At 37.6% G+C, this 21,895-nt stretch overlaps 1 protein-coding gene across 2 annotated transcripts in view; it reads right to left on the bottom strand.

Moving 5' to 3' along the window:
* PPA2 (inorganic pyrophosphatase 2) overlaps positions 1-21,895 on the bottom strand; it is a 99,775-nt gene that overhangs the window by 30,745 nt on the left and 47,135 nt on the right. The gene's annotated exons all lie outside the window — the stretch shown is intronic.

The following is a 21,895-nucleotide window of genomic DNA, read 5'->3' as shown; positions in this document are numbered from 1 at the left end:
ACATGTCTCTAAAGGCCAGATGTTTCACATAAGTGAAATAAGTGTAGTAAGGCAGAAACCATAGGAATGGCAGAGACTATGGCAAACAACTGAGTGTGATGCCTAAAGGCACTCAAATTTAAAATTTTAAAACATGTCAATGGGCCACATTATCTAAAATAATTCTGGAGCAAACTGCAGAAATGCTACAACTAACTAAGAGGAAAAAGAATCCCTTGAAACTGAACACAGACTACACCAGCTCTATTAATCAGAATGAGTACATATTAATTGACAGAAGATGTTTAAAACTGTGAATTCCAAAGATTAAGATCACATTGTTTTAGTATTGTACACTGCATACTAGGTCACAGAGTTCTTTGTTATGTCCCCAGTAGAACATTCAATAGATTTCACCTAATTAAATTCTGATTTTTTTCCCCTTTATCTTATAAAAAAAGTTTCCTGCCAAAGTGAGTTTGTATTGACCATTTTCCTACATTCTATTTTTGCAAAAAACAAAAAAATCTCTGTAAACTAACTGAGCTCCTTCAAATCATTGTTTTCTTACTGGCAGGAAAAAAATATCTTTTAGTCTATGGAAGGTGAGCAACCAGAAATGCACTTTAATCAATGTCAAAAATGAATAATTTTCTATTACTTATTCTTGCCTGGAGAATCCCATTGACAAAGGAGCCGGGTGGGCTACAGTCCATGGGGTCGCAAAGAGTCGGACACGACTGAGTGACTAACACACACACATAAATCTGATTTATGGTATCATTATACCTTGTCCCATCTGCCATTTTTTGTCCCACTGCATAAACCATTTTTTTTTTTTTTTTTTGATAACTGCTTTTTAACACACTGACTTCAAATAAGAAAGGAAAAGCTAAGTTATTCAGTATCCATCTCAGTTTGCAAGGTTTTCCCTTCAGAAGTTATTAAGGGGATCTGTTAAGAAATAACATAAATAACAAAAAAACCTGAACATTTAATAATGCCAATAAGAAGTATAACTCTCCAAATATAAGTCAAACTTTTCCATTACCAATTAATTATATCCTGGAGCAAAACCAGCTACATTTTCAAAAGAACCAAAACATTTAAAATAAGTAATTTATATTTCCACACAAATTGTGAAATTATGTGTTCTAGTTCTGTGAAAAATACCGTTGGTAGCTTGATAGGGATTGCATTGAATCTATAGATTGCTTTGGGTAGAATAGCCATTTTGACAATATTGATTCTTCCAATCCATGAACACGGTATGTTTCTCCATCTGTTTGTGTCCTCTTTGATTTCTTTCATCAGTGTTTTATAGTTTTCCATGTATAGGTCTTTTGTTTCTTTAGGTAGATATACTCCTAAGTATTTTATTCTTTTTGTTGCAATGGTGAACGGTATTGTTTCCTTAATTTCTCTTTCTGTTTTCTCATTGTTAGTGTATAGGAATGCAAGGGATTTCCGTGTGTTAATTTTATATCCTGCAACTTTACTATATTCATTGATTAGCTCTAGTAATTTTCTGGTAGAGTCTTTAGGGTTTTCTATGTAGAGGATCATGTCATCTGCAAACAGCGAGAGTTTCACTTCTTCTTTTCCTATCTGGATTCCTTCTACTTCTTTTTCTGCTCTGATTGCTGTGGCCAAAACTTCCAACACTATGTTGAATAGTAGTGGTGAGAGTGGGCACCCTTGTCTTGTTCCTGATTTCAGTGGAAATGCTTTCAATTTTTCACCATTGAGGGTGATGCTTGCTGTGGGTTTGTGATATATAGCTTTTATTATGTTGAGGTATGTTCCTTCTATTCCTGCTTTCTGGAGAGTTTTAATCATAAATGAGTGTTGAATTTTGTCAAAGGCTTTCTCTGCATCTATTGGGATAATCATATGGTTTTTATCTTTCAATTTGTTAATGTGGTGTATTACATTGATTGATTTGCAGATATTAAGAACAGCATGTATATTATCTATAGTGAAACAGATCAGCAGCCCAGGTGGGATGCATGAGACAAGTGCTCGGGCCTGGTGCACTGGGAAGACCCAGAGGAATCAGGTGGAGAGGGAGGTGGGAGGGGGGATCGGGATGGGGAATACATGTAACTCCATGGCTGATTCATGTCAATGTATGACAAAACCCACTGCAATGTTGTGAAGTAATTAACCTCCAACTAATAAAAATAAATGAAAAAAAAAAAAAAAAAAGAATGAATAAAAAAGAGCATTAGTCTGGACAAAAAAAAAAAACAAAATAAAATAAGTAATTTAAACATTTTAAAACCTCAATAGCAAATGTCTCCAGCCAAGACTTTACATACAATACTAAGTCAATTCAATGAATTACTCTTCCAAAAATATGAAAAATTCTACCTAAGTCTATAAACTGATTTACAGTTCCTTAAAGATTTTTATATAAATAATCTCATTTGTTCCTCATAAAACTCCTGACAGTTGTGTAGAGTAAGTAAATTTGCATTAAATGTTAAGAAAACTACAGCTAAGAAAATGTAAAATTTGGGAAAAATGCTTCCAACTCATTCATGGTAGAACTAGTATTATACAAATACAAGTCCACTAATTCCATGAATCCTAGCTTTTCTTCTATATTGCACATTAATAATCTGCCACAGGTTTATTTATATTAAAGTATAGATGTATTTTTATTTTGGTTTTATTATGGTCAAATATCCATAACATAAAATTCACCATTTTTAAGTGTTTCTTTCAGTGGCATTAAGTACATCCACAGTGTTGTACAACCATCACTATTAGCCATCTTCAGAATTTTTTACAATATATGTTCATTGTAAGAAAAGCAGCAATTCTCTAGTGGTCATCTACTTCCACTCTTGGAATTAATTTTATATGAAAGTTTCTATTATAAATAATTATATAATTTATTTTCAAGATGAACTAATCCAAAAATAAAAGAATAGTCTATAAGTGCTCCTTTATGTAATCAAGCTAAGCTTATTTCAGTTCTCCTTTTAAGTACAAATCAAACTCTTTTAATTGAGATCTACTCAATCAACTCCCTGGACGATTAACAAAGACTCTCTACTTCTGTAGCACATTCTGCCTGATGTCGACAGTAGTCTGTCTGCTGAGTCTAGCAGATGACCCTAGAATGAAGCCTGCACTTTGCTCCCACGAGTTAAATTTTAGCTTTGCCAAGGATCAGATGTATTTATTTCCAAATACTCATGCCAATGAAGTCTATTGTTATAATTATGAAATTTAATAAAATGTTATATAAGGCAGTGACTTTATTAGTACAAAAATGAGATTTTGTTCCTATAAAATTACTGTGAGTGTTTTTGAAAGAAATCAGTAAAAGAGACTTAAAAACATTTGCAGTCAAAGTAGGCCTGGGTAAGTTAAAGACGAGACAAAGACGTAAAAAGGTACAATTATGTATGTCAGTCACGCTGCAAATGAGGATTTTAGATGTGAGAAGTCAAGGACAGCTTCTAACAAAAAGTATTTTAGTAAATTCTTAGATGAAGTGTGGGAGCGACTCATTCAAACCTCCAGAAAAGGAGTCCTGGGAGGAAGACTAGGTACCAATATTCTGAAGTATGCGTGCGCACTGAATGCTTGAGGAGACAGTAAGAAAGCCCTGTATCTGAGCTGAGTTAAGTAAGAGAGTTAGGAAACGAGATTAGAGAAGCAGTCATGTAGGACTCCAGGAGTCACACTACGGACCTGACTTTGGAATGAGACACCACACAGGATTCTGGGCAGAGGAGTACGTGTTTTCAGGAAGAATTCTAGTTGTCTTTTAGGGAAAAGATTGTGGAGAGGAAGAAGGGGAAGCAGGAAATCCAACATGAGGCTACTGACTGTGCATGTAGGTGAAATATGATGAGGGTGGGCTTTGATAACTGTAACTGTAGGAACGTGGTGACAAATGGTCAGACGTTTTGGATTAATTTTAGAAAATAGAACTGAGATGAATCACCAATGAAAGAAAAAACAAAATCAAAACCCAGTAAAAATCAGACTTACATAACATTTAAAGAATCAAAGAGCTAAAATGGACTCGTCTGTAACATTAAGTAGCAATTCAAATGATAATACAGCTAAAAGCAGTCACCTAAATAGGTATCTATTAACGGGACTTCCCTGGTGGCTCCGACGGTAAAGCATCTGCCTACAATGCGGGAGATCAGGGTTCAGTCTCTGGGTTGGGAAGATCCCCTGGAGAAGGAAATGGCACCCCACTCCAGTATTCTTGCCTGAAAAATCCCATAGATGGAGGAGCCTGGTAGGCTACAATCCATGGGGTCGCGAAGAGTTGGACACGACTGAGTGACTTCACTTTCAAATAAGTATCACCCTGTTTTTAAAAATTTTCATAATAGGTGTCTTAAGTTCTGACAAATAGTGTACAGCCATGATTTACACTATCAGCGAGCTGTTTCCAAATTTGAAAGTGTAATTAACAAAGATTATATGGAATCTCCCTAATAGAATTTTTATATTAAAACTAAAAATATATGATTAACACCACCCTTATGGCAGAAAGTGAAGAAGAACGAAAGAGCCTCTTGATGAAAGTGAAAGAGGTGAGTGAAAAAGTTGGCTTAAAACTCAACATTCAGAAAACTAAGATCATGGCAACAGGTCCCATCACTTCATGGCAAATAGATAGGGAAACAGTGGAAACAGTGACAGACTTTAATCACTGCAGATGGTGACTGCACCCATGAAATAAAAAGACGCTTACTCCTTGGAAGAAAAGCTATGACCAACCTAGACAGCATATTAAAAAGCAGAGACATTACTTCACCAGCAAAGGTCCATCTAGTCAAAGATGTGGTTTTTCTGGCAGTCTTGTAAGGATGTGACAGCTGGACAATAAAGAAAGCTGAGAGCCAAAGAATTGATGCTTTTGAAGTGTGGTGTTGGAGAAGACTCTTAGAGAGTCCCTTGGACTGCAAGGAGATCCAACCAGTCAATCATACAGGAAATCAGTCCTGGGTGTTCACTGGAAGGACTGATGCTGAGGCTGAAACTCCAATACTTTGGCCACCTCATGCGAAGAACCGACTCACTGGAAAAGACCCTGATGGTGGAAAAGACTGAAGGCGGGAAGAGAAGGAGCCGACAAAGGATGAGATGGTTGGATGGCATCACCGACGCGATGGACATGGGTTTGAGTAGGCTCCGGGAGTTGGTGATGGACAGGGAGGCCTGGCATGCTGCAGTCTATAGGGTCACAAAGAGTCAGACACGGCTGAGCAACTGAACTGAACTGAACTGATAGCTCTATATCAATTCATTGGAAATTTTGTAAATTTCTTTATTAAATGCTAGGTAAAAAGCAAAACAGAAATAATGATGCAATCTAACAAATTTTTAAGTTCAATTTGGTTTTTTAAAATCCAGAGTTTTAAAATAAAATAAAATAAAATCCAGAGTTTTTCATTTTAATTTGGTTTGTCTTAACTAATTTTGAATTAGAAATTTATAGTAGCAAAGAAATTAAGCTAAAATATCTTAGTTAAAACCTACCACTTTATTTCTATAGACATGAGAGGATCATAATACTTTTAACTTTTTAAAAGCAATCTTTATGACTTTATCTTATCCCTTCATTTGGGATATTGTATACCTTTCAACATGTAATCAAGTTTCTTTTCAGTATAACCCAATTGATTTGTTTCTAAAATGTAACTGAATATTACAAACTGTGCTCTAAGGAAAAAAAAAAAAAAAGGCTTGATAATTGACTCTCTTTCTAATCTTTATTATAAAAAAATACATTCAATTACAACAGGAGTAGTTTCTAAACACATGTGTTTGTCAAGATTTCCATTTTACCCAGATTTCAGACTTAAACATACTTTAATGTTCTATTTTTGCCAAATAAGCAAATAGTAATGACACAAATGAGGTAAAAAATTGAATTGATAAGGTTCATTTTATACCTACAGCTCACAAACCATAAGAGAGAAACAGAGTGTGCATGGAATATCTAACCTAAGAGATCTTTTTACTCTGTAGACATGAAGGACACAATGAACTTTAAAAGTAATTATTTACCAAAAACAAAAAAAATTAAGAAACTTTAATCATGAGAAAACCACAACACATTCTGTAATATCTAAACTATTGATTATTAAACAACATTTTAATTAATTAATATTAAGTATTTTAAATGAATTTAAAGAGAAGGGAGTGACAGAGGATGCGATGGTTAGATGGCATTACCAATTCAATGGACATGAGTCTGAGCAAACTCTGAAAGATAGTGAAAGACAGGGAGCTTGGCATGCTGCAGTCCCTGGGGCTGCAAAGACTGAACGTGACTTAGTGACTGAACAACAACAACAATAACAATTTTAAAATAATTTAAGTAACTCTCCTGACTACCAAAAAAGACCCACACTCAGCCCCCCCAATTTTTGTTATCAATAGTGAATATCAAAAACAAAGAGGGGGAGGAGCCAAGATGGCGGAGGAGTAGGACGGGGAGACCACTTTCTCTCCTACAAATTCATCAAAAGAATAACTGAACGCAGAGCAAACTTCGCAAAACAACTTCTGATTGCTAGCTGAGGTCATCAGGCGCCCAGAAAAGCAGCCCATTGTCTTCAAAAGGAGGTAGGACAAAATATAAAAGATAAAAAGTGAGACAAAAGAGCTAAGGACGGAGATCCGTCCCGGGAGCTCTTAGGCGGCATTGCTTGGGGTAGGGTCCGGGCCTGAGTGCCCTGAGGACAATCGGAGGGAGCTTCTGTGAGTTGCCAACATGAACTGTGGGAGACCAAAAGAAAGAGTGTAAATTAACCGGCCCGAACACACTGCCGGCCGTTCGCAGAACAAAGAGACAGAGAGGGTCCAGAGAGGAGCTCGCAGGCTGCGGACCGGCCCAGCTCCGCCGGAGGCAGGAGGCAGGGGGGAGGGGAAGGTCGCGGCGAGACACAGGGCGCAGGCACCCGACCGGCGCGGGCGGGGACTGGGGCTGGGGACGCGGAGGGCAGAAGGCGCGCGCACCCGACTGGCGCCAGCGGAAACTGAGACTGGGTCCGCGGAAGGGAGGGGGAGCGCCACACCTGGGGAGAGTGCGCCCACCAAGCCCCTCGCTGCCTGGACCGCTCTGACGGGGAAGGCACAGAGAGCAGGCGCAGCTTTTCGTTCTGCGCTTATGTGGAACACCCGAGGGCTGGAACCTCGCGCAGCGCGGGGCGCGCTCCATATAGAACAGCCGGGAGCCTGAGCAGCGCAGAGGAGAGAGCAGCGTCAGCCCCTCCTGGCAGCCCCAGCCCATCCCCGCGGCGCAAGCCCCTCCTCGCAGAGCGACGGAACTAGCTACCTGAATAAGAGTCCACCTCCGCCCGCCTGTGTCAGGGCGGAAATGAGGCTCTGAAGAGACCGGCAAACAGAAGCCAAATAAACAAAGGGAACCGCTTCAGAAGGGACTGGTGCAACAGATTAAAATCCCTCTAGGAAACATTGACTACACCAGAAGGGGCCTGTAGATATCGAGACGCGTAAGCTGGAACGAGGAGCTATCTGAAACTGAGCCGAACCCACACTGACCGCAACAGCTCCAGAGAAACTCCTAGATATAATTTTACTTTTTTCTCTTTTTTTTCTTTTTTTCTTTTTTCTTTTTTATTTTTCCTCTTTTATTTTCCTTTAAAATCCCCTATTACTCCCCCGTTACTCCTTAACTTTTATTTCCATAGACTTTTACGATTTTTTAATTAGGGGGAAAAAAAAAATTTTTTTTTCTTTTTTTTTTTTCTTTTTCTTTCTTTTTTTTTTCTTTTTTTTCTTTCCTTTTTCTCTTCTATTTTCTATTTTTCTTTTTCTCTTATTTCTTTTAAAGTCCTCTAGTACTCCTCTACTACTCCTTAATTTTCATTTTCAATACACTATAACCTTACAAAAAAAAAAAAAGAAGCCCTATTTTTAAACCGAAGATTATTCTCTCCCAATCTTGACTCTCTGTTTTCTACCTCAGAACACCTCTATTTCCTCCTTTCCCCTTCTCTTCCCAATCCAATTCTGTGAATCTTTGTAGGTGACTGGGCTACGGAGAACACTCTGGGAACAGACAGCTGTGTAGATCTGTCTCTCTCCTCTTGAGTCCCCCTTTTTCTCCTCCTGTTCATCTCTATCTCCCTCCTCCCTCTCCTCTTCTTCATGTGACTCTGTGAACCTCTCTGGGTGTCCCTAACGGGGGAGAATCTTTTAGCCATTAACCTAGAAGTTTTCTTATCAGGGCTGCATAGTTGGAGAAGTCCTGAGACTACAGGAAGAATAAAACTGAAATCCAGAGGCAGGAGACTTAAGCCCAAAACCTGAGAACACCAGAAAACTCCTGACTACAAGGAACTTTAAGTAATAAGTGACTGTCCAAAAGCCTCCATACCTACACTGAAACCAACCACCACACAAGAGCCAATAAGTTTCAGAGCAAGACATACCACGCAAATTCTCCAGCAACGCAGGAACATAGCCCTGAACATCAACATACAGGCTGCCCAAGGTCACACCTAACACATAGACCCATCCCAAAACTCATTACTGGGCACTCCATTGCTCTCCAAAGAGTAGAAATCAAGTTCCACGCACCAGAACACTGATGCAAGCTTCCCTAACCAGGAAACCTTGACAAGCCAATCGTCTAACCCCACCCACTGGGTTAATCCTCCACAACAAAAAGGAACCACAGACCTCCAGAATACAGAAAGCCCACTCCAGATACAGCAATCTAAACAAGATGAAAAGGCAAAGAAATACCCAACAGGTAAAGGAACATGAAAAATGCCCACCAAGTCAAACAAAAGAGGAGGAGATAGGGAATCTACCTGAAAAAGAATTTAGAATAATGATAATAAAAATGATCCAAAATCTTGAAAACAAAATGGAGTTACAGATAAATAGCCTGGAAACAAAGATTGAAAAGATTCAAGAACTGTTTAATAAAGACCTAGAAGAAATAAAAAAGAGTCAATTACAAATGAATAATGCAATGAATGAGATCAAAAACACTTTGGAGGGAACCAAGAGTAGAATAACGGAGGCAGAAGATAGGATAAGTGAGGTAGAAGATAAAATGGTGGAAATAAATGAAGCAGAGAGGAAAAAAGAAAAAAGGATCAAAAGAAATGAGGACAACCTCAGGGACCTCTGGGACACTGTGAAACGCCCCAACATTCGAATCATAGGAGTTCCGGAAGAAGAAGACAAAAAGAAGGGCCATGAGAAAATACTCGAGGAGATAATAGCTGAAAACTTCCCTAAAATGGGGAAGGAAATAGCCACCCAAGTCCAAGAAGCCCAGAGAGTCCCAAACAGGATAAACCCAAGGCAAAACACCCCAAGACACATATTAATCAAATTAACAAAGATCAAACACAAAGAACAAATATTAAAAGCAGCAAGGGAAAAACAACAAATAACACACAAAGGGATTCCCATAAGAATAACAGCTGATCTATCAATAGAAACCCTCCAGGCCAGAAGGGAATGGCAGGACGTACTGAAAGTAATGAAAGAGAATAACCTACAACCTAGATTACTGTATCCAGCAAGGATCTCATTCAGATATGAAGGAGAATTCAAAAGCTTTACAGATAAGCAAAAGCTGAGAGAATTCAGCACCACCAAACCAGCTCTTCAACAAATGCTAAAGGATCTTCTCTAGACAGGAAATGCAGAAAGGTTGTACAAACGTGAACCCAAAACAACGAAGTAAATGGCAACGGGACCACACCTATCAATAATTACCCTAAATGGGTTGAATGCCCCAACCAAAAGACAAAGATTGGCTGAATGGATACAAAAACAAGACCCCTATATATGCTGTCTACAAGAGACCCACCTCAAAACAAGAGACACATACAGACTAAAAGTGAAGGGCTGGAAAAAAATATTTCATGCAAACGGAGACCAAAAGAAAGCAGGAGTCGCAATACTCATATCAGATAAAATAGACTTTCAAATAAAGGAAGTGAAAAGAGACAAAGAAGGACACTACATAATGATCAAAGGATCAATCAAAAAAGAAGATATAACAATTATAAATATATATGCACCCAACATAGGAGCACCGCAATATGTACGGCAAACGCTAACAAGTATGAAAGAGGAAATTAATAGTAACACAATAATAGTGGGAGACTTTAATACCCCACTCACAACTATGGATAGATCAACTAAACAGAAAATTAACAAGGAAACACAAACCTTAAATGACACAATGGACCAGCTAGACCTAATTGATATCTATAGGACATTTCACCCCAAAACAATCAACTTCACCTTTTTCTCAAGTGCACACGGAATATTCTCCAGAATAGATCACATCCTGGGCCATAAATCTGGTCTTGGAAAATTCAAAAAAAATTGAAATCATTCCAGTCATCTTTTCTGACCACAGTGCAGTAAGATTAGATCTCAATTACAGGGAAAAGATTGTTAAAACTTCAAACATATGGAGGCTAAATAACACGCTTCTGAATAACCAACAAATCATAGAAGAAATAAAAAAAGAAATCAAAATATGTATAGAAATGAATGAAAATGAAAACACAACAACCCAAAACCTATGGGACACTGTAAAAGCAGTGCTAAGGGGAAGGTTCATAGCATTACAGGCTTACATCAAGAAACAAGAAAAAAACCAAATAAATAACCTAACTCTACACCTAAAGCAATTAGAGAAGGAAGAAATGAAGAACCCCAGGGTTAGTAGAAGGAAAGAAATCTTAAAAATCAGGGCAGAAATAAATGCAAAAGAAACTAAAGAGACCATAGCAAAAATCAACAAAGCTAAAAGCTGGTTTTTTGAAAAAATAAACAAAATTGACAAACCATTAGCAAGACTCATTAAGAAACAAAGAGAGAAGAACCAAATTAACAAAATTAGAAATGAAAATGGAGAGATCACAACAGACAACACTGAAATACAAAGGATCATAAGAGACTACTACCAGCAGCTCTATGCCAATAAAATGGACAACTTGGATGAAATGGACAAATTCTTAGAAAAGTATAACTTTCCAAAACTGAACCAGGAAGAAATAGAAGATCTTAACAGACCCATCACAAGCAAGGAAATCGAAACTGTAATCAAAAATCTTCCAGCAAACAAAAGCCCAGGACCAGATGGCTTCACAGCTGAATTCTACCAAAAATTTACAGAAGAGCTAACACCTATCTTACTCAAACTCTTCCAGAAAATTGCAGAAGAAGGTAAGCTTCCAAACTCATTCTATGAGGCCACCATCACCCTAATTCCAAAACCAGACAAAGATGCCACAAAAAAAGAAAACTACAGGCCAATATCACTGATGAACATAGATGCAAAAATCCTTAACAAAATTCTAGCAAACAGAATCCAACAACATATTTAAAAAATCATACACCATGACCAAGTGGGCTTTATCCCAGGAATGCAAGGATTCTTTAATATCCGCAAATCAATCAATGTAATACACCACATTAACAAATTGAAAGATAAAAACCATATGATTATCTCAATAGATGCAGAGAAAGCCTTTGACAAAATTCAACACTCATTTATGATTAAAACTCTCCAAAAAGCAGGAATAGAAGGAACATACCTCAACATAATAAAAGCTATATATGACAAACCCACAGCAAGCATCACCCTCAATGGTGAAAAATTGAAGGCATTTCCACTGAAATCAGGAACAAGACAAGGGTGCCCACTCTCACCACTACTATTCAACATAGTGTTGGAAGTGCTGGCCACAGCAATCAGAGCAGAAAAAGAAGTAGAAGGAATCCAGATAGGAAAAGAAGAAGTGAAACTCTCACTGTTTGCAGATGACATGATCCTCTACATAGAAAACCCTAAAGATTCTACCAGAAAATTACTAGAGCTAATCAATGAATATAGTAAAGTTGCAGGATATAAAATTAACACACAGAAATCCCTTGCATTCCTATATACTAATAATGAAAAAACAGAAAGAGAAATTAAGGAAACAATACCATTCACCATTGCAACAAAAAGAATAAAATACTTAGGAGTATATCTACCTAAAGAAACAAAGGACCTATACATAGAAAACTATAAAACACTGATGAAAGAAATCAAAGAGGACACAAACAGATGGAGAAACATACCGTGTTCATGGATTGGAAGAATCAATATTGTCAAAATGGCTATTCTACCCAAAGCAGTCTATAGATTCAATGCAATCCCTATCAAGCTACCAACGGTATTTTTCACAGAACTAGACCAAATAATTTCACAATTTGTATGGAAATACAAAAAACCTCGAATAGCCAAAGTAATCTTGAGAAAGAAGAATGGAACTGGAGGAATCAACCTGCCTGACTTCAGACTCTACTACAAAGCCACAGTCATCAAGACAGTATGGTACTGGCACAAAGACAGAAATATAGATCAATGGAACAGAATAGAAAGCCCAGAGATAAATCCACGAACCTATGGACACCTTATCTTTGACAAAGGAGGCAAGGATATACAATGGAAAAAAGACAACCTCTTTAACAAGTGGTGCTGGGAAAAGTGGTCAACCACTTGTAAAAGAATGAAACTAGAACACTTTCTAACACCATACACAAAAATAAACTCAAAATGGATTAAAGATCTAAATGTAAGACCAGAAACTATAAAACTCCTAGAGGAGAACATAGGCAAAACACTCTCCAACATAAATCACAGCAAGATCCTCTATGACCCACCTCCCAGAATATTGGAAATAAAAGCAAAACTAAACAAATGGGACCTAATGAAACTTAAAAGCTTTTGCACTACAAAGGAAACTATAAGTAAGGTGAAAAGACAGCCCTCAGATTGGGAGAAAATAATAGCAAATGAAGAAACAGACAAAGGATTAATCTCAAAAATATACAAGCAACTCCTGAAGCTCAATTCCAGAAAAATAAATGACCCAATCAAAAAATGGGGCAAAGAACTAAACAGACATTTCTCCAAAGAAGACATACAGATGGCTAACAAACACATGAAAAGATGCTCAACATCACTCATTATTAGAGAAATGCAAATGAAAACCACAATGAGGTACCATTACACGCCAGTCAGGATGGCTGCTATCCAAAAGTCTCCAAGCAATAAATGCTGGAGAGGGTGTGGAGAAAAGGGAACCCTCTTACACTGTTGGTGGGAATGCAAACTAGTACAGCCGCTATGGAAAACAGTGTGGAGATTTCTTAAAAAACTGGACATAGAACTGCCATATGACCCAGCAATCCCACTTCTGGGCATACACACTGAGGAAACCAGATCTGAAAGAGACAGGTGCACCCCAATGTTCATCGCAGCACTGTTTATAGTAGCCAGGACTTGGAAACAACCTAGATGCCCATCAGCAGATGAATGGATAAGGAAGCTGTGGTACATATACACCATGGAATATTACTCAGCCATTAAAAAGAATTCATTTGAACCAGTCCTAATGAGATGGATGAAGCTGGAGCCCATTATACAGAGTGAAGTAAGCCAGAAAGATAAAGAACATTACAGCATACTGACACATGAAATGGAATTTAGAAAGGTGATAACGATAACCCTATATGCAGAACAGAAAAAGAGACACAGAAATACAGAACAGACTTTTGAACTTTGTGGGAGAATGTGAGGGTGGGATATTTCAAAAGAACAGCATGTATACTATCTATGGTGAAACAGATCACCAGCCCAGGTGGGATGCACGAGACAAGTGCTCCGGCCTGGTGCACTGGGAAGACCCAGAGGAATCGGGTGGAGAGGGAGGTGGGAGGGGGGATCGGGATTGGGAATACATGTAAATCCATGGCTGATTCATATCAATGTATGACAAAACCCACTGGAAAAAAAAATAATAATAATAATAAAAATTAAAAAAAAAAAAAAACAAAAATAAAACAAAAACAAAGAAACACTTACTTATTAATAAATAACTTTGGTACAAAAGAAAACCAAACTCTCAGTTAGAATATTCAGAAAATAATGACAGTAAGAATATTCAAAAAGTTTACAAGAAGAAATAAGGTAAACTAATAAGGTAAAAAACATTCTGTTTGGAATCAGAGTACTAAGTTCAAATTTTAGTTCTAGCACTCATATCTTGTGTTATTTTGGAAAAATACATTACCTTGTCTCTTCAAAAACAAAGTGGAGAAAAAGACATAAAGCTTGTGATGATTTTTAATAAATAATATATTAAAAACTATGGAATAATTCTTAACAAATATTAATTCCCTGCAATCCCTTAAAACACTGTCCATGGGATGCAGCCAAAGATACTCAAAAGGAAACCTATAACTTGACATGCTTTTATCTCTGAAAAACAAACAAATATGAATTAATGATTTTAAAAATTACTTAACTTTTTTGCTAATATAGTTATTTTACTTTTAATGTACATAAGTTTATTGAAAAATCAATGTACTTAGATGTTGTTGTTCAGTCGCTCAGTTTTGTTCAACTCTGCAACCCCATGGACTGCAGCATGCCATGCTTCCCTGTCCTTCACTATCTTTCAGAGTTTGCTCAGACTCATGTCCATTGAATCAGTGATGACATCCAACCATCTCATCCTCTGTAGTCCCCTTCTCCTCCTGCCTTCAATCTTTTCCAGCATCAGTGTCTTTTAAAATGAGTCAACTCGTTACATCACATAGTCAAAGTATTGGAGCTTCAGCTTCACCATCAGTCCTTCCAAAGAGTATTCAGGGTTTATGTACTTAAGGATTGAGTGGTCTGATTTCCTTGCAGTCCAAGGACTTTCAAGAGTCTTCTCCAACACCACAGTTCAAAAGCATAAATTCTTCAGTGCTCAGCTTTCTTTACAGTCCAACTCTCACATTCATACAAGACTACTGGAAAAACCATAGCCTTGACTAGACAGACCTTTGTCAGCAAAGTAATGTCTCTGCTTTTTAACAGGCTGTCTAGGTTTGTCATAGCCTTTCTTCCAAGAAGCAAGCACCTTTTAATTTCCTGGCTACAATCACCATCCACAGTGATTTTGGAGCCCAAGAAGATAAAGTCTGTCACTGTTTCCATTTTTTCCCCATCTATACGCCATGAAGTGATGGGACCAGATGCCATGCAAGAGGCTCCTCAGTTCCTCTTTGCTTTCTGCTATAAGGGTGGTGTCATCTGGATATCTAGGTTACTGATATTTCTCCTGGCAACCTTGATTCCAGCTTGAGCTTCATCCAGCCCTGCATTTCACATGATATAGTCTCCATATAAGTTAAATAAGCAGGGTGACGAAATACAACTCTGACGTACTCTTAACCAATTTGGAATCAGTCTATTGTTCCAAGTCCAGTTCTAACTGTTGCTTCTTGACATGCACACAGGTTTCTCAGAAGGCAGGTAAAGTGGCCTGGTATTCCCACATCTTTAAGAATTTTCCACAGTTTGTTGTGATCCACACAGTCAAAGGCTTTAGCATAGTCAATGAAACAGAAGTAGATGTTTTTCTGGAATTCCCTAGCTTTTTCTATAATCCAACAAACACTGGCAATTTGATCTCTGGTTCTTCTGTCTTTTCTAAATCCAGCTTATACATCTGGAAGTTCTCAGTTCATGTACTGTTGAAGCCTATTTGAAGGATTTTGAGTATTACCTTGCTAGCATGTGAAATGAGTACAATTGTGTAGTAGTTTGAACATTCTTTGGCATTGTTCTTCTTTTGAACTGGAATGAAAACTGACCTTTTCCAGTCCTGTCACCACTGCTGAGTTTTCCAAATTTGCTGTCATCCTGAGTGCAGCCCTTTTACAGCATCACCGTTTATGATTTGAAATAGCTCAGCTGGATTCCATCACCTCTACTAGCTTTGTTCATAGTGATGCTTCCTAAGGCCCACTTGACTTCACACTGCAGGATGTCTGGCTCTAGGTGAGTGATCACACCATCGTGGTTATCTGGGTCATAAGACGTTTTTTGTATAGTTCTTCCTTTTTTGTATATTTTTGACACGTCTTCTTAATATCTTCTGCTTCTTGTTAGGTCCACACAGTTTCTGTCCTTTATTGTGCCCATCTTTGTATAACATGTTCCCTTGATATCTCTAATTTTCTTGAAGAGATCTCTAGTCTTTTCCATTCTATTGTTTTCCTCTCTTTCTTTGCATTGTTCACTAAAGAAGACTTTCTTATCTCTTCTTGTTATCCTTTGGAACTCTGCATTCAGATGGGTATATCTTTCCTTTTCTCCTTTGCCTTTTGCTTCTTTTTTTTTCTCAGCTACTTATAACACCTCCTCAGACAACCATTTTGCCTTCACGCATTTTCCCCGCCTTGGGTATGGTTTGGATCACTGCCTCCTGTGCAACGTTACAAACCTCCGTCCACAGTTCTTCTGGCACTCTATCAGATCTCATCCCTTGGGTCTATTTGTCACTTCCACTGTATAATCATAAGGGATTTAAGTCATACCTGAATGGCCCAGTGGTTTTCTCTACTTCCTTCAGTTTAAGTCTTAACTGTGCAAAAAGGAGTTCATGATCTGGCCCATAGTCAGCTCCCAGTCTTGTTTTTGCTGACTGTATAGAGCTTCTCCATCTTTGCTCGCAAAGCACATAATCAATCTGATTTTGGTATTGACCATCTGGTGATGTCCATGTGTAGAGCCATCTCTTGCGTTGTTGGAAGAGGGTGTTTGCTATGACCAGTGCATTCTTTTGGCAAAACTCTGTTATCCTTTGCCCCACTTCATAAGGCCAAACTTGCCTATTACTCCATTCCAGTCCCCTATGATGAAAAGGACATCTGTTTTTGGTGTTAGTTCTAGAAGGTCTTGTAGGTCTTCATAGAACTGTTCAACTTCAGCTTCTTTAGCATTAGTGGTTGCAGTATAGACTTGGATTACTACGATATTGAATGGTTTGTCTTGGAAACGAACTGAGATCACTCTGTCATTTTTGAGATAGTACCCAAGTACAGCATCAGACTCTTTGCCTGTGAGGGCTACTCCATTCCTTCTAAGGGATTCTTGCCCACAGTAATAGATATAATGGTCACCTGAATTAAATTAGCCCATTTAAGTTCACTGATTCCTAAAATGTCGACGTTCACTCTTGCCATGTCCTGTTTGACCACTTCCAATTTACCTTGATTCATGGACCTAACACTCCAGATTCCTATACAAATTGTTCTTTACAGCATCAGACTTTACTTTCACCAGTAGATATATCCACAACTGGGTGTTGTTTCTGCTTTGACTCCATCTCTTCATTTTTTCTGGAGTGATTTCTTTGCTCTTCTCCAGTAGCATATTGGACACCTCCTGATCTGGAGGTTCATCTTTCAGTGTCCTATCTTTTTGCTTTTTCATACTGTTCATGGGGTTCTCAAGGCAAGAAGCTGAAGTAGTTTGCCATTCCCTTCTCCACTTAGGGGCTTCCCTTGTGGCTCAGCTGGTAAAGAATCCACCTGCAATATGGGAGACCTGGGTTTGATCCCTAGGTTGCGAAGATCTCCTGGAGAAGGGAAAGGCTACCCATTCCAGTATTCTGGCCTGGAGAATTCCATGGACTGTATAGTCTGTATAGTCTGACTTGCAAAGAGTCAGACATGACTGAGCGACTTTCACTTTTTCCACTTAGGCACAGACATGAATAATATAAATAAACACTAAAAATAACATATTCATAAAGTTCTTCTATAAACATACTACTTTTCCTTATGATAAAGACCAGTCCTCAAATGAATTTGTAACTAACTTCTTACTTAATTTTTCATATTTACCTTTATTTCTAATATTATTGCAATTGAGTTTTTATAGTTTTTTTCTAATATGTTTAAGTTAAATAATCAACTTTTTTAACACTTAAAACAGAGAGGAATTAAAAACAATGCTCAACTTTCCAAAGCATTTTACTTTACAAAAAATAGACACATCTGACAAAGTTCAGGCAAAGAACTTGTGTTTCAACATGTTCACTCAAATTAACCCACAGCAAGATAGATAAATTATAAAAAAGGAAAACTCAAAATACTTAAAAACAAAAAAGCACCCTGTTGACTCAATATGGAACAAAAATACCTGTCAGGTAAAAGCAGGATAATCATATGATTTATTGTATGTATTGGAATATCTGCTAGAGCTAATCAAGCTAATACAAACAAGGATTCTACAGTAGTTATTACAAATATGCCCCAGGACTTTCAGGAATATATGAAAGTTCACAATGCATTAACATGTGGAAATCTCAGATGAGGTATAAAAACTATGAAACTTTCAAAAAAAAGAAGACAAATGACGGGTAGTCAGAAATGAAAAATGATGAATTTCATAGCAGAACTTGGATATGTCAGAAAAATCAGGCAAGTAAAAGACAGAACAATGGAAATTATGAAGTCTGGAGAACAGTAAGAAAGAAAGACTGAAAGGACATGAAGAGAGTTTCAGTGACCTGTGAAACAAAGAGTGGTCTAAATATAAGATACAAAAATTAACTCAAAATCGATTAAAGATCTGAAACCATAAACTTCTTAGAAGAAAACACAGGCTGTAACCTCACTGACATCAGTCTTAATAATGTTTTTGTGGCTCTGACTTCAAAGGCAAGGAAAACAAAAGCAGAAATAAACAAATAGGATTACATCAACCTAAACAGTTTTTTGAGCAGCAAAGGAAACCATCATTAAAATGAAAAGGTAACCTACTGAATGGGAGAAGATATTTGCTGGTTGTATATCTGATGATGGATTAACATCCAAAATATATCAAGAACTCATTACAATAACAATATAACAACAAAAAACCCCAATTCAAAAACAGGCAGAGGATCTGAATAGACATTTTTCCTAAGACATACAGATGGTCAACAGGCACATGAGAAGATGTTCAACATCACTATCAGGGAAGTGCAGATCAAAGCTACAATGAGATACCACCTCACACTGCTAAAATGGCTATTCTCAAAATGACAAGGAATAACAAATGTTGGGGAGAGTATAGAGAAAAGGGAGCCATTGTAAACTGGTGGGAGGACTGTAAATTGGTCCGGTCACGATGGAAAACTGCATGGAGACCTCTGAAAAATATGGAGGCCAGGGACATGTGTGGGAAGACAAACATCATCAAATTTGGTTAGGTGATTTCATCTCCTAACTGAACATATATCAAAACTGTCATCAATTATTCTAGTTCCAAGACTGGATTACCTAGCCAGCAATGAAGAATAGATTAACAGAACGGTTTTCAACTAGAAGGAATCCATAAAATCACTCAGGGAGATTTATCAAACTATATATCATGCACACCTCTAACTTCCCACCTACATCCCCATGTGGAGAACTAACTGTACCTCCATGAAAAAGATAGAAAAGAAAGTGGAAATGCTATTTCTCTAGCATTATTTTCACAAACGACAACATGAAATGAGAAAAGCATTATAATTAGATGAGGATTTTTGTTTCTATTTTTAGACAAAGGCCAGTAACTCAAATGTAATGCCATATCTCTTTACATTACTTTAAAAAAAAAAAAAAAAAGAAGATAATAGATAACGTGCTTATGTTTGAAGTTCTGCCCAAAGAGAGTAAAAAAGAAAAGGAGTTTCCAACTCTATGGGATGCTACCAAGGGAAGTAACATAACCACATAAAGCTCTTGTCCCAGTACTGCCAAGGCTGCTTTCACAGGCCTAAACATGTGCATGGCCGGCCTCTAAACAAGGTCCACGGGAAGCAGGACATATGTTTCTAATGACATTTTATAAACAGTCACAAGAAATAATAACTGCATCCTGTAATACTCACTGTATTTTCTGCATCTAAAATAGACGTTTCAGCTCAGAGAACAGTTTTAATAGTTATACTGCTTGGGATCTCTCAAAGGTTCTCATGTTTTCCACACTGTTCTACATATCTTATCAATGCCTATACTAAAAATATATACTAACATCGTGAAAAAGTGGAAATTAATACACTTCAAAATAAGTTAAAACCAATCATAGCATTTCTACATAGAAGACTATCTATACTGTATCAAGAAACTCTCTTGGAAAAGACTTGGTAGATTTCTTTCCCAAAATATAAACATTATCATTTCATGAGAAATTTTTACATGACCAACAAAATGAAAACCATCTGAGTGCCTAGTATGTAGTAATCCAAATGGTTTTCTAACCTAATTTTAATTGGAAACACATAATCCAGTGGCTAAAAGCTTAGACTTTGGGTCAGCCAACCTTTCACTAAAGTTTCAGCTCCACCATTTAAAGCTTTCCTAAGGTACCTAAAATTGTGCCAATGTCCCCAAGAAATCTATTTCATGATCCTATAAGTGTTTTGTTAAGCACTAACTCTGAAGATAATTTAGGTCTTTCTATTTTAGAAGAAGACAGGCTAAAAATAATGGATTGAAATATTCCTAAAACAACCAAAATTTAGAGAAGAAAAACTCTAGGGACCATTTACTGATTAGAGGATCAACCCCACAACGTTAGAGATGAAGAACGCTTCAGGAGGTTATGTGACCTTTCCAAGATCAGATAACTAATACACAAGAGAAGGTTTTAGAATTAAGGTCTCCTCTACTCTTCACCTCATAGGAATATAACTGAAGCCTGAAAAAACACTGGGAGAGGTCAAGGTTCAAAAAAAGAGGCTGAAGATTCCCAGTAATTTAATTCTATTCTTAATTATAGTACATTTTACTCAATTTGTTCCTATTCTTCAACCACTTCCTCCCACACTCCATCCCTACCCACCCATGCCCTATTAAGCCATACCTATTAATGAAATCAAAGGAATGAAGATCAAAAGAGCCATCATTTTTTACTAGAACTTCTAATCATAATTATCCCACCAATGCTTTAATTATTTAAGAGCAAGTGGTCAGCACTCCCAGAAAACCAAGGCCATAGACACTTTTCTGAGGGGCAATGCGATGCAGGGGTGAAGAGCATGGGCTCTGGAGTGCAACTGGATTCCAGTGGCTCCCATAAGCCTTTAGAGAAGTCACCAACTGACCCCTGCCCCCAACAACCAATGTCTCAGTTTCCTAATTTGAAAAAAATAGAGAGAGAGAGAACACTAGCACATCTTGATTGAACTTAGGCAAACATTAAGCAGATATTGCAAAAGAAGCACTCAGCATAGTTAGTAGGCATACAGTAACTGTTCCAGAAATATCAGTGCTCTGAGGATGACAATGGTGACATGCCAGCCCCTGTCTGCACCAAGTACATGCGCAGGAAAGCAAACAGAACTCCATCCTTTCAGGTTACAGAGGTTAACATCAATATTTTCCCTTAAGATTACTATGCTGTGCCTATCTTTCCCTAAATGACAAAATTAACTTGTTTTTCAGGAATTAAGGAAATCAAATATCAGTTAATTTGGCTTATTTTTAAAATAATAATTGAAGGGGCACTAGAAGTATTTATTTAGCACATGAAAATTTAAGTCAAATACATCTGGCCTTGAAAGAAAATGAGCTTCCCTGGTGGCTCAGAAGGTAAAGAATCTGCCTGCAATGCAGAAGACCCATTCAATCCCTGGTGGGAAGATCCCCGGGAGAAGGAAATGGCAACCCACTCCAGTGTTCTCGCCTGCAGAATTCTATGGACAGAGGAGCCTGGCGGGCTACAGTTCGTGGGATCACAAAGAGTTGGACACGACTGAGCGACCAACACTTTCTTCTCTGAAAGAAAATAAAAGAAACTACATAGTTTGACTTTCAAATTTCTTTAAACGTAAGGTGAAATTTTAAAAATATGAAATAAAGATAAATTCTGATAATTTCAGGACAAGTGTAATGCTGGCCTTTGAAAAAGTCCCAAAAGCCTCTTTTAAATAATTCCCTTATTACTCGTGATTTATTCATCCCAGAATGTATCTACATCAATATAATTGTTCTGCTTATCAATTTTTGAAAACTTTAACATCACTGCACAGGCAGTATTTATTACAGGACAATAGATAGCAGG

This window comes from Dama dama, chromosome 17, assembly GCF_033118175.1.
Source record: "Dama dama isolate Ldn47 chromosome 17, ASM3311817v1, whole genome shotgun sequence".
Taxonomy (NCBI): domain Eukaryota; kingdom Metazoa; phylum Chordata; class Mammalia; order Artiodactyla; family Cervidae; genus Dama; species Dama dama.
Note: the sequence above shows the minus strand (reverse complement) of the source record. Positions and strands in the feature narration are given on the sequence as shown.